Source organism: Nematolebias whitei, chromosome 21, assembly GCF_014905685.2.
Source record: "Nematolebias whitei isolate Nwh7 chromosome 21, NemWhi1, whole genome shotgun sequence".
Taxonomy (NCBI): Eukaryota; Metazoa; Chordata; class Actinopteri; order Cyprinodontiformes; family Rivulidae; genus Nematolebias; species Nematolebias whitei.
In genome coordinates, this window is record NC_056518.1 from 34,958,543 (window position 1) to 34,968,693 (window position 10,151).

A 10,151-nucleotide genomic window follows, 5' to 3' on the forward strand; every position below is an offset into this window, starting at 1 on the left:
GGTTGGTTGGTTGGTGGGTGGGTTGGTTGGTTGGTGGGTGGGTTGGTTGGTTGGTTGGTGGGTTGGTTGGTTGGTTGATTGGTTGGTTGGTTGGTTGGTGGGGACCCCTTCCTGAGCTAACTACAAAATAACATGCAGTATTTTAGTTTATCCAATGTTGTGACTTTTTCCTGAAATAAATTTTTAAAATCCTCATGATTTTCTTCTAAGCGGCCTTAATACTTTGTTGTACAATCTATGCTTTATATACAGTATAAATATTTGCAGTGCAATTAACATATCCTAAATGTCCATTTTATTTTTCTCTCATCAATAGACACTTCCTGAAGAGAAACAAAACCACTGAACGGACTTTAAATTCATCCACTACATGTAATTCTGATGGCGGCAGAAAGTGGGTTTCAGATGAATGTCTTCGCCGTGAACGAACCCAAAGTTGTTCCGGTTCTGTCTTCAGTGGGAACCATCGTTCCTATGAAAGTGTCAAACAAACTACCAAAGAGGAATCACAAGCTCAGCCACATCTTGAACACTTAGGACAAAAACCTTTGCTGCCAAATGGAGACTTTTTGCTTCCAAACAGATTGAACCAGAACGTGACATCAGTGCTACAACGTCCTCCTCCCACTACGTCACCACCAGCCAACATGGAAAACAATCAAACAACCAAAGCACATGAACCTGGCTTCACAAAGAGCTCTTCTATAAATGATAAAAACTTTTTTCTTGCAGATAAGAATGAGCTGGAAACCATCAGCAAGTCTCGTTCTCATTCCACGGGACCCAAACTAAAAGCAGCTTTCTCCAAAGTTTTCAGGAAGCCACCGTCAGGCGTAAAAGGAGGACGAGTCCTTCAGCCTCTTGGTAGGATAGCAAGTAAATTTCACTGGAGACCAAAAGGACATAAAAGTCTTAAAGATACTGAAATAAATGAAGGTGCCATTGAAGCAGCTGTCTCGTGTGAGGAGCTCGATCAGAGGACTCATGCTGAGAGCTATGGACAGCGGCGGTGGTGTAGCACAGACGCTCTACTGGACATGAACGTTGCCTCAATAGAGCGGCAGCAGGGACTGGTCCAGTGGGTTGCGCAGTTAGAAAGGGACGAAGGAGCATCAGACTGCGAGAGCCTTTTCTCCGTTGATTCTCTGTCTTCTGCTTACGCAACGGCTCTAGCAGAGCAGCTGAGACACGAGGAGACAAGTGATGCAGAGAGCGAAGACAGCAAGATGTCTAAAGATTCCTTAGCTGTGGGGAACAGTGGGGAACTGGCAACAGTGACGAGATGTAGACGAGCAGTAATGCCAGTTTACTCTTTAGTGACACATTGTGGTCTTTCATCTGAACAAAGAAGTACAACTAGAGAACCCTGTGGTCAGAAAATTCCTGTAACCCCAGCAGAAGTTTACTGGAGCCAGCAAGCCTCCTCAAAGACAAAACAAGTAGATCCAGCTTGGAAGTCCTCTTCCCACATCTCATTAGCAGCAAACTCCAGAAGTAGACACACTGTAGATAAACTGACAGAAGAATTTGAGAACATGCTGATCCCTTCGACCAGCGTCCCGCAGTCTTTCATTAGCGTGGAGGAGCCAGAAAACCTGCAGGTCCTCAGTGATGCCTGGTCCTCTGCAGAGGCAGCTGAAAGTCCAAGAGTTCACCGGGATTCTCTGCCCTTACCGAAGCACATAATGCTCCGACATGCTGAGAGCAGCAGCAGTCTCACTGGAATGAGTCTCTCAAACTCTCAGAGTGGATCTAGAAGTAACAGCCCTATATCCACCAGCGCTGAGGGTTTAAAGACTCTAAAAAATAACTGCGACATGTCGAGGGAGTCAAAGGCGCATGGAGCTTCAGGAGACATCCTGAACTCAGGTAACCATGAGGATTCAACCTGCTTTAAAGAGCAGTTACACACAAACACAACGCTACCTGCCTCAGGTCAAACTGTCCCACTTGCAGACGTGTCCCAGCCCCCCCGAGTAACATCAGTTAGATCTCATGCATCTGCAGATGTCCATGATGTGAAGCTTTTAGACATAATGTCTCCTGACATTGAAACGTACAGCACAAGTGGTCCATCTCTAAGTGCTTCCGGTGTTAAAATGCAGGATGAGATGCCTACTGCCTTACATCTGCTCAAATCTTCCACCAAAAAGAAAACACCAGATCTGAGACATGATGAGGACAGTTATTTTACAAAAGCAGAGTGTGCACCAGTTAAATGGGATGAAAACCTTGAGCTGCTTGTTGCTCCGCAGCAGGAAAGTGTTAAACTGGCTCATAAAACTTCCAGAAAGAGGAGCAAAGACCATAAAGTTGCTTTTATGGGAGGCCTAAAAGTACCAAAACGAAGCACCAACAAGGAGTTTGTAACTTTCTCCAGGACACCAGGTGACTTGATGGAAGGTGTTTGGCCTGAGGACCAAAAGAACAGAAGAGTCTCTGCAAACAAAGAGTGTGTTGTCAAACCTGTTTGTGTTACAGACGATGCTGCATCTGAAACCGAGAACAAAAACCAGGAGCCAAGTGGGCAGGTCTTTGATAATCTGGTTAAACTTGAAGATGAGAGTTCACAGTTTGATAAGGAGCTAACTGAAGATGAACATGGAGCACACAAGAAAGGCTTTGAACAAACAGCAAATGGAAAGTGTCCAGCTGAAAGCCACAGAGCGTGTCGGGACCGTGCAAAGCACACGTGCAAGTTGGATGCCATTTGTAGCGCTATCGATCTGAGGATCTCTGAAGTGGTGAAAGATCACATGACACCGTCAGTGATTTGCAGAGATGGTGGTCCAAAGGGCAGGAGTCAAAGTCTGAATGCTTTGTCATCTGCGTGCTGCATTAGCTTTGATCGAGACAAGCGGACAGAAGAACAGCTGACAGTTGATGACATGAAAGAAGGAATGGACTTCTGCAAAGTTCCTTCAGTGGAGACGGTGATGAGCAGCAATGCATTAGTCACAACTGAGCAGTTAATACCAGACATGCCAGTTGAGCTGAAGCCCAGACCTGATTGTTTCAGTTCTCAAGAAAACCCAGTGAGTCTACTACCCAAGCTACCTCGAGACATATACAAAGGAGATGAACATAAAGTAACATTCCCACTTCATCTGGTCACCAAAGATATTTGTTCCCAATGTTTGAACAGCCAGACCAGTTCATATGTTCTTCAGACCAGTTCAGATGTTCCTCATGTTAAAGCTGACCACATTGACCAACTTCAGGCTCAGCCTCCAGGTCCAGGACTTCATCAAATGTCTCGTGAAACACCATCGGCCTGCAGTCACACTCATGGCTGTGGCTGCACTGCTTCAGAAGACGCCTGTAGAAAAATAAACTATTATTTATGCAAACAAGACTCACCAAAGATGATTCAGCACTTCCAAACTAGTCCTGCCACATCCACCCCTGAAGGGGGGCTGCATGAGCTAAAGGCAGACGAGCGCTTCTGCATCCATGTTGAACAGGACTCTGGTGCACGAGTCAGACCTTCCATCACAGCCCAGGATCATCTCAGCTGCCAGAAGATGTTTTTACAGAACTTCGCTCAGACTTGTGTGGTCGACATGAACTACGGTGAAGAATACCCAAATCCATCCAGTTCACACTGCAACCTCAGTGAGCTTGTGAAAACTTGTGAGAAGAAAAGTGACAAAGGTGTTGGGACCTGCGGCATCATGCAGCAAGATAAAACATTTTTAGAGGACGTTGCCTCTAAATGTCATTCTTCTGTTGGAAAACTCCGTTTAATTCAAAATGGCTGTAGCTACGTAACGTCCAGGGAGGCTACGATAAACCCAACTGTTGTTACACCAGAGAATACTGCTCTGAAGGATAAAAAGATCAAGACAAAGAAGTTCAGAAAGACTTGTCCCACTTCTTCTGAGGATGAAGAGGAGAACAGTGTGTTGCATCGCAGCACGCTGACACCTCAAAGGGTTACTAACAGTAAACAAGACATCAGACGAGCAAGAAGTAGCCGTGAAGAACTGTCCTCTTCAGGGTCAGCAAGCAAATCTAAAATGGCAACATCTGATGGAAACTCTGGAAACATAGATGCTTGCATCACAAAACAACTCGCCTCACCTCCCAGAGAAGAAATACGCGCAGCAGATCCAGAAAGAGACGACCTGTATGCAAAGAGAAGTGGCTCCTGTTTTCATTTTGCTTCCAGTGACATTAACCCGTACGTCCACCAGTGGCCACACGGTGACTCGAACCAACACAAGAGCCCAGAGTTTGGCAGCGCTGCTGACCTGTCTTCTAAATCTCCATTTTTGAACAACTTTGGAAGACGTATGTTGAGATGCTGCAGCGCCGAAAACGGCTTGAACGAACACAATTCTCCTTTTAACTCCCACCTGAGTGCATATGCAACCAGGAAGGGGCTTTCCAGCACACTTAGCAGCATAGAGGATTATAAAAGATCATCTGAGGACACTCATGGCTGCTCAGTCAAGAGCAGTTCTTCAGGCACTGAGGCTGCTGGTGCCAGCTCTAGTCAGGTGGATGAAATAATGCTCGTTTATTCTGAGCAAGAGTCCAAAATGAGGAGAGCACAGACACAGAGGAGCAAGAGGAGGACATGTGAACACAGTACTCAAACTGAGTGTGGTGCTTCAAAGAGGAACCTTCATCACAGAAGATGCAGCGTTGATGTTCGCTCGTCTCAGAGAAGAAACGTGGATATTAAAGGATCTCCAACCTGGACCAGTATGGAGAACATTTCTGCACACCTCACCAAGCTAATTGATAGCACTTCAGACCTGCTGGGAGACATTCAGGGAATGAGGACAGGTGACGTTAGCAAGTCTAGTTCAAGGAGCATCAGCGTCTCCTACGATGACTCTATGAACCGACACTGCTCAACTAAAACCAGCTTAGATGTTGGGATTCAGACTGAAGGGACCACTGAGGTTGGTGTTCATCCAACACACAGAGAGCAACCGAAGTCTCATCGCATTAACGTGACTGTGACAGTGATCGGTTCTGAGGATGTCCGAGTTTCTGAAGAACAGAATGCAGACTCTGTAATGAACCATCACACGGATGAAAAGATGCTGAGCGTCCCAAACCTGAGGCTGAACAGGTCTGAGGTGGTCTCCCTTAGATCAGTTGACTCCAAGCCTGCAGCTGATCGTCACAAACATGTTGCATCATCTTCGTCTCAACCCTTAAGGTCTAGCACTCCTGATTCCTGTGGCTGCAGAACCGTAGCCGTGTCTGAAATCCCCACCAGATTGTCCAAAAAGCGCTGTCAGGAACTTCTCAGCCCCAATTCATCAAAACGTCCTTCTGCATTTCTTCAAAAGCCAGCTACCTACACAGACCGCGCATCGTCTCCCATTCTTGCTTTAGGCACAAGAGTCCAGCTGAGGCAGGGAAGACAACGATCAACGTGTTCTCGTTCAAACCGTAAGGATCCGAGGCATCGCTCAAAGGACGACAGCCCAACTGTTCTTTCTGCTTCAGGTGACGGTCCAAGTCCCAGGTTACTCTGTGAAGTTTCCTCCACTAAATCAGAAACTGGATCACTCCAGTGGGAGAGTGAAGTGAGGTGCTCAAGTCCTCAAGGATCAAAAAGGTGCTTTTTAAGCCCTCAGTTATCACTGGATAGATACACAGACACTGACAACAGAAAAGTGGACTACAAAGATCTGGACCAGTGCAGCTCCAGACGGCAGGTGACCTCCCAGAGGTGGAGCACCTGGACTGCACAGAACCATTTAAACTTCACCGGTGATCATGTAGATTGTTGCACTGAGGATGACCGGCTGTCACTGATGCCCAGTGAGTGCAACACAGAAGTCCTTGTCAACACCAAACCTGGCCCCAGCTTGTCCCCCCATGAAGACCATCGAGGAGTCCCAGAGGATCTGCCCCTGCACAACAAGTTCTCTAACTGGTCGGGCATCCGCCATCATCAACAATCAAACAAACAGAGTCGTGAGCGTGGAGAGATGGGGTGCATGGCTTTGAACCTGGAGGCGAGTGACAGAAGAGCAGCGGAGATATTGAAGTTGCGACAGGAGAGAGCGCAAGTGATGGCAACCGTCAACCTCAGGACAGGTGTGACCCCGCTGACCGTGGAGCTGACCGAGGCCAAGCTCCATTACGGGCTGGGAGAGACGGACGCTCTGCTGAAGATCCTCTGTCCAAGGTCCAAGGAAGAGCCAAGACCACTGAGGACATCTTCAACCAAACAGCAGCTGTATGACAGGTGAGTTCCTGCGTTCTGCTCCAATCTCAGCATGTTCAAAATATCTGTGTGACAAGTTCTCCCTTACAAAGTCAGAGTCCTCGTGGGTGTTTTCAACGTGCGCTATAAATATATTTAGTCACAACTCTGACAGAAAACATCTGAGGAACAGCCCTGAACGTCCGTATGTAAAAACCATGAGAATTATTTAACAAATAATAAACAACTGGTCCCAATCAGTCAGTTAAATCATAAATGTGGAGGCGAGTACAAAGAGGGCCTAGATGGGTCGGGGGGGGGGGCAACAAAATAATGTGCAGGGCCAACAATCCAGTTTTCAAAGCTAACTGGTGACGTTCAGACACTGGCTGCTCCAATCGTTGACTGCTGGTCATCATTTGTCTTCTGAGTCCCAACTAGTTCCAACAATCACGGTCCAGTGAGGCGCCACCTTAAAGGAGCGCTGTTTGTGTTTGTCTTGTTTACTTAAAGGTTTTCTTAAAAATAAGATGCTCATAAAGTGATCTGCATCTCAGGGTAGCAGAGCCCCCTACAGGAGAGGGACAGTTTCCACCAGATGTTGAGCATCTGCTGCAGGACTTTGACCGAGCCCGAGCAGAAGCCAAGATGGAAATGACCAAGGCACAAGAACGACTGCGAGAGCGGACCGAGTTGGAAGAGAAGAAGTTGCAGCAGCTTTCCAAGTCTCAGGATATCAAGGTGTGCAGATGCAGGGACATAATGAACTCTTCCAAGTGTTACAATGTAGACAACTGATGATCAATGAAACCGATCTTGTTTGTAATGCAGTGTAGAAGATGGTGAAGTCCTGACACTTGTTGACTTGATTTCTTCAGGATGACCTGCAGCATGGCACCAGACACAGCAGCAACACTTTGTGCACAGGGTCCAGTCTGAGTCTGTCCTCTGGACTCACATCAGGCTACAACAGTTGCAACGCTCACATAAAGTTTTGGAACAGACCAGCTTTGAACGGAAAGGTTAGTACTTTTTAAAAACGGCATTAAAGTCTGCGTGTGTGTGTGGCGTTCAGTTCTCTGGTTAAATATGAAACAATAAGGCTCGTTACATTGTTGATGCTTTCCTTTAGATCACAGAGATCCAGGATGATCCTCCATGCACCTCTCAAGGTGTGGAAACATGGCAGTCGGCCCACGGTAACTGCAGCACCATCACTCACAGAGCTCAAGCAAACGAACGAATGAACGAATGAATGAAAAACAGAGTTCGAGTTCACATATCAACTTAGAGATTTTCAGCTTTGGATGTTTGAGGAAAGCTTTTAGATGAAGAGAGTAACAGGCTGTATTTAGCAAGAATATTTTGGGAATATGACCCGTATCTGTGACTGATGTTGGTGATGTAATGGTTACTATAAAACCATCGACGCAACGTTTTATCACCGTGTTCTGCAGTACTTTGAACCCAAGTTCAGACAGACACGGGAAAACTCCATGGTAAAATAAAATATTCTAATTTATTAACAAAAAAAGGTTTCAGAGATTCAGAGAGATTTATTTGCCATTCGCATCTCATGTGGTACATGTGATGGAACGAGATTGTGTACACTGGTTCCCAGTTACATCCAACAATAAAATGTAAAACAAAAACGGTGATAAGATCAAAGATGTGAACTAAGAACAACATCAACTAAATATACACTAATCATTGATAGAATAAAAACATTACATCGAACAGCAGCACGAACATGAGTCTGTGTGAGCAGATGAGCACGCATGAACACAGCAACACGAACATGATCAGCAGCAACACGGAACAGATCAACAGCAACACAAAACAGATCAGCAGCAACATGAAACAGATCAGCAGCAACATGAAACAGATCAGCAGCAACATGATGTGATTTTTTCACAGTGATTATTCTAGTTAGAGATTCATGAGTCTAACAGCCTCAGGGTAGAAGCTGTTCCTCAGTCTAGTGGTTCTACACTTAATGCTCCTTAACCTCCTGCCTGAGGGGAGTGGGGCAAAAAGTGTGTGTGCTGGGTGAGTGTGGTCCTTCATGATGCAGGTGGCCCTCTTCCTGCATCTGGAGGTGTAGATGTCTGTGATGGTGGGGAGACTGACTCCAACATCTTCTGTGCAGCCTTCACCACTCTCTGCAAAGCTTTTCTTTCTGCAGCTGTGCAGCCTCCATGCCACACGTTGATGCTGGAGCACAGGATGCTCTCCACTGCACACCTGTAGTAGGAGGTGAGGACTGAGCTTCCAGACCAGCTCATCTCAGCCGTCTGAGGAAGTAGAGTCTCTGATGAACTTTCTTCATCAGGCTGGTGGTGTTGTTGCTCCAGCTGAGGTTGTTGTTCAGGTGCACACCCAAGTACTTGTAGCTGGACTCATCATTGTTTGTGATGCATCCCACCACCGCTGTATCATCTGCAAACTTTACAATATGACAGCCTGGATGGGTAGCTGCACAATCATACGTAAGCAGAATGAACAAGAGAGGGCTCAACACACAGCCCTGAGGGGAACCAGTACTGAGGATTATGGTGGAGGAGGAGAGGTTGTGGATCCTCACAGACTATGGTCTGTTTGTTAAGAAGTCCAGGACCCAATTGCAAATGGAGGGACTTAGTCCTAGTGTGAGTAGTTTGTCCATCAGGGTTTTGGAGATCATGGTGTGAAGACAGACATGAAGTCCACAAAGAGCATACGGACGTAGGAGTTGTTCTACTCCAGGTGGGTGAGAGCAGCTTGGACCACAGAGGAGATGGTTATCCTCTGTTGATGGATCCTCAAAGTATGCATACTGGTGAGGGTCCTTGTTGTTGTTTTGATGTGGTCATGACCAGTTTTTCACAGAAAGTTGGACTTGGATCTTTTAGTGGTTTTGCACATTTTCTCCAGATGTTTCCATGAAATCCAGTCTTGGCAATCAGGGAGTGACAGACACAGATCTGTGGTTGTCATGGTTACCACAATGAGACATTGGCAGCAACTTTGACATGACTCTGACTGTCTTTACACTCCTTACACAGCTCATGATGTAGGCCTTCATCTGAGCTCAGAGGATCTCAAAGTTACGTTGGAGCATTGGGCAGCTGCCACATTTCTTCACTAATTTTATAATTATTTTATTTTATTTATAATGTGTTGAAATGTTTATACATTTGTTTCAGATGTCAGCTTCGAGCCCCTCGGTGCTGGTTGTCAGCCTCCTCTGACTTCCTCTGCAGCGCCTACAGTTTGTGCACGACAGTGCGCCGCATCCTTTGGCTCCGCCTCTTCCACACCTACAGCCTATCAGGACCTGACGTTCGGTCTCATCAGGCAGGTTCTGGCTGAGGTAATGCAGCCAGATTAAGGAGGATTATTGTCAGGAATATGCTCCACAGATGATTTATTCTGTGCCTGCTCATCTTATTTATCTGTGTTCAGTCATTTGTCCAAAAGTCTTAAAGGAGCTTTTATTTCTTAACGTCTTGCTCCAAACTGTTTGCAAACAATACGTCAGACGTTCAGAGGTTTTGTAAAAAATGTTTCCTTCAGTCGTCAGCTGTGTTTTATGAATTTTCTGCCCAAACTTTAAAACGTTGCTTTCCCCACTGTTTTTATTTTTTAAATGTCCTTAACCACTTCACACTGACATAAATTATTTAATGAATAAATAGGTGTGTTATGTTACACAAGAAATGAAAGATAAGTTGTTAACTTGTCTGCACATGCGTGTTTCAATTGGAACTATTGAAATGATTCAATGTTTTTCATGTGCCAGTAGATTACTGCAACTTTTTCCTCTTTTCTAGACAATGGAATAAAAATGGAGCTGTTGATCTGTTCACTTCTGTTCTCATCTGTTCTCATCTGTTCACATTTGTTCTTGTCTGTTCTAATCTGTTATCATCTGTTCTCATTTGTTCTCCTCTGTTCACATCTGTTCTTGTCTGTTCTCATCTGTTCTCAGTTGTTC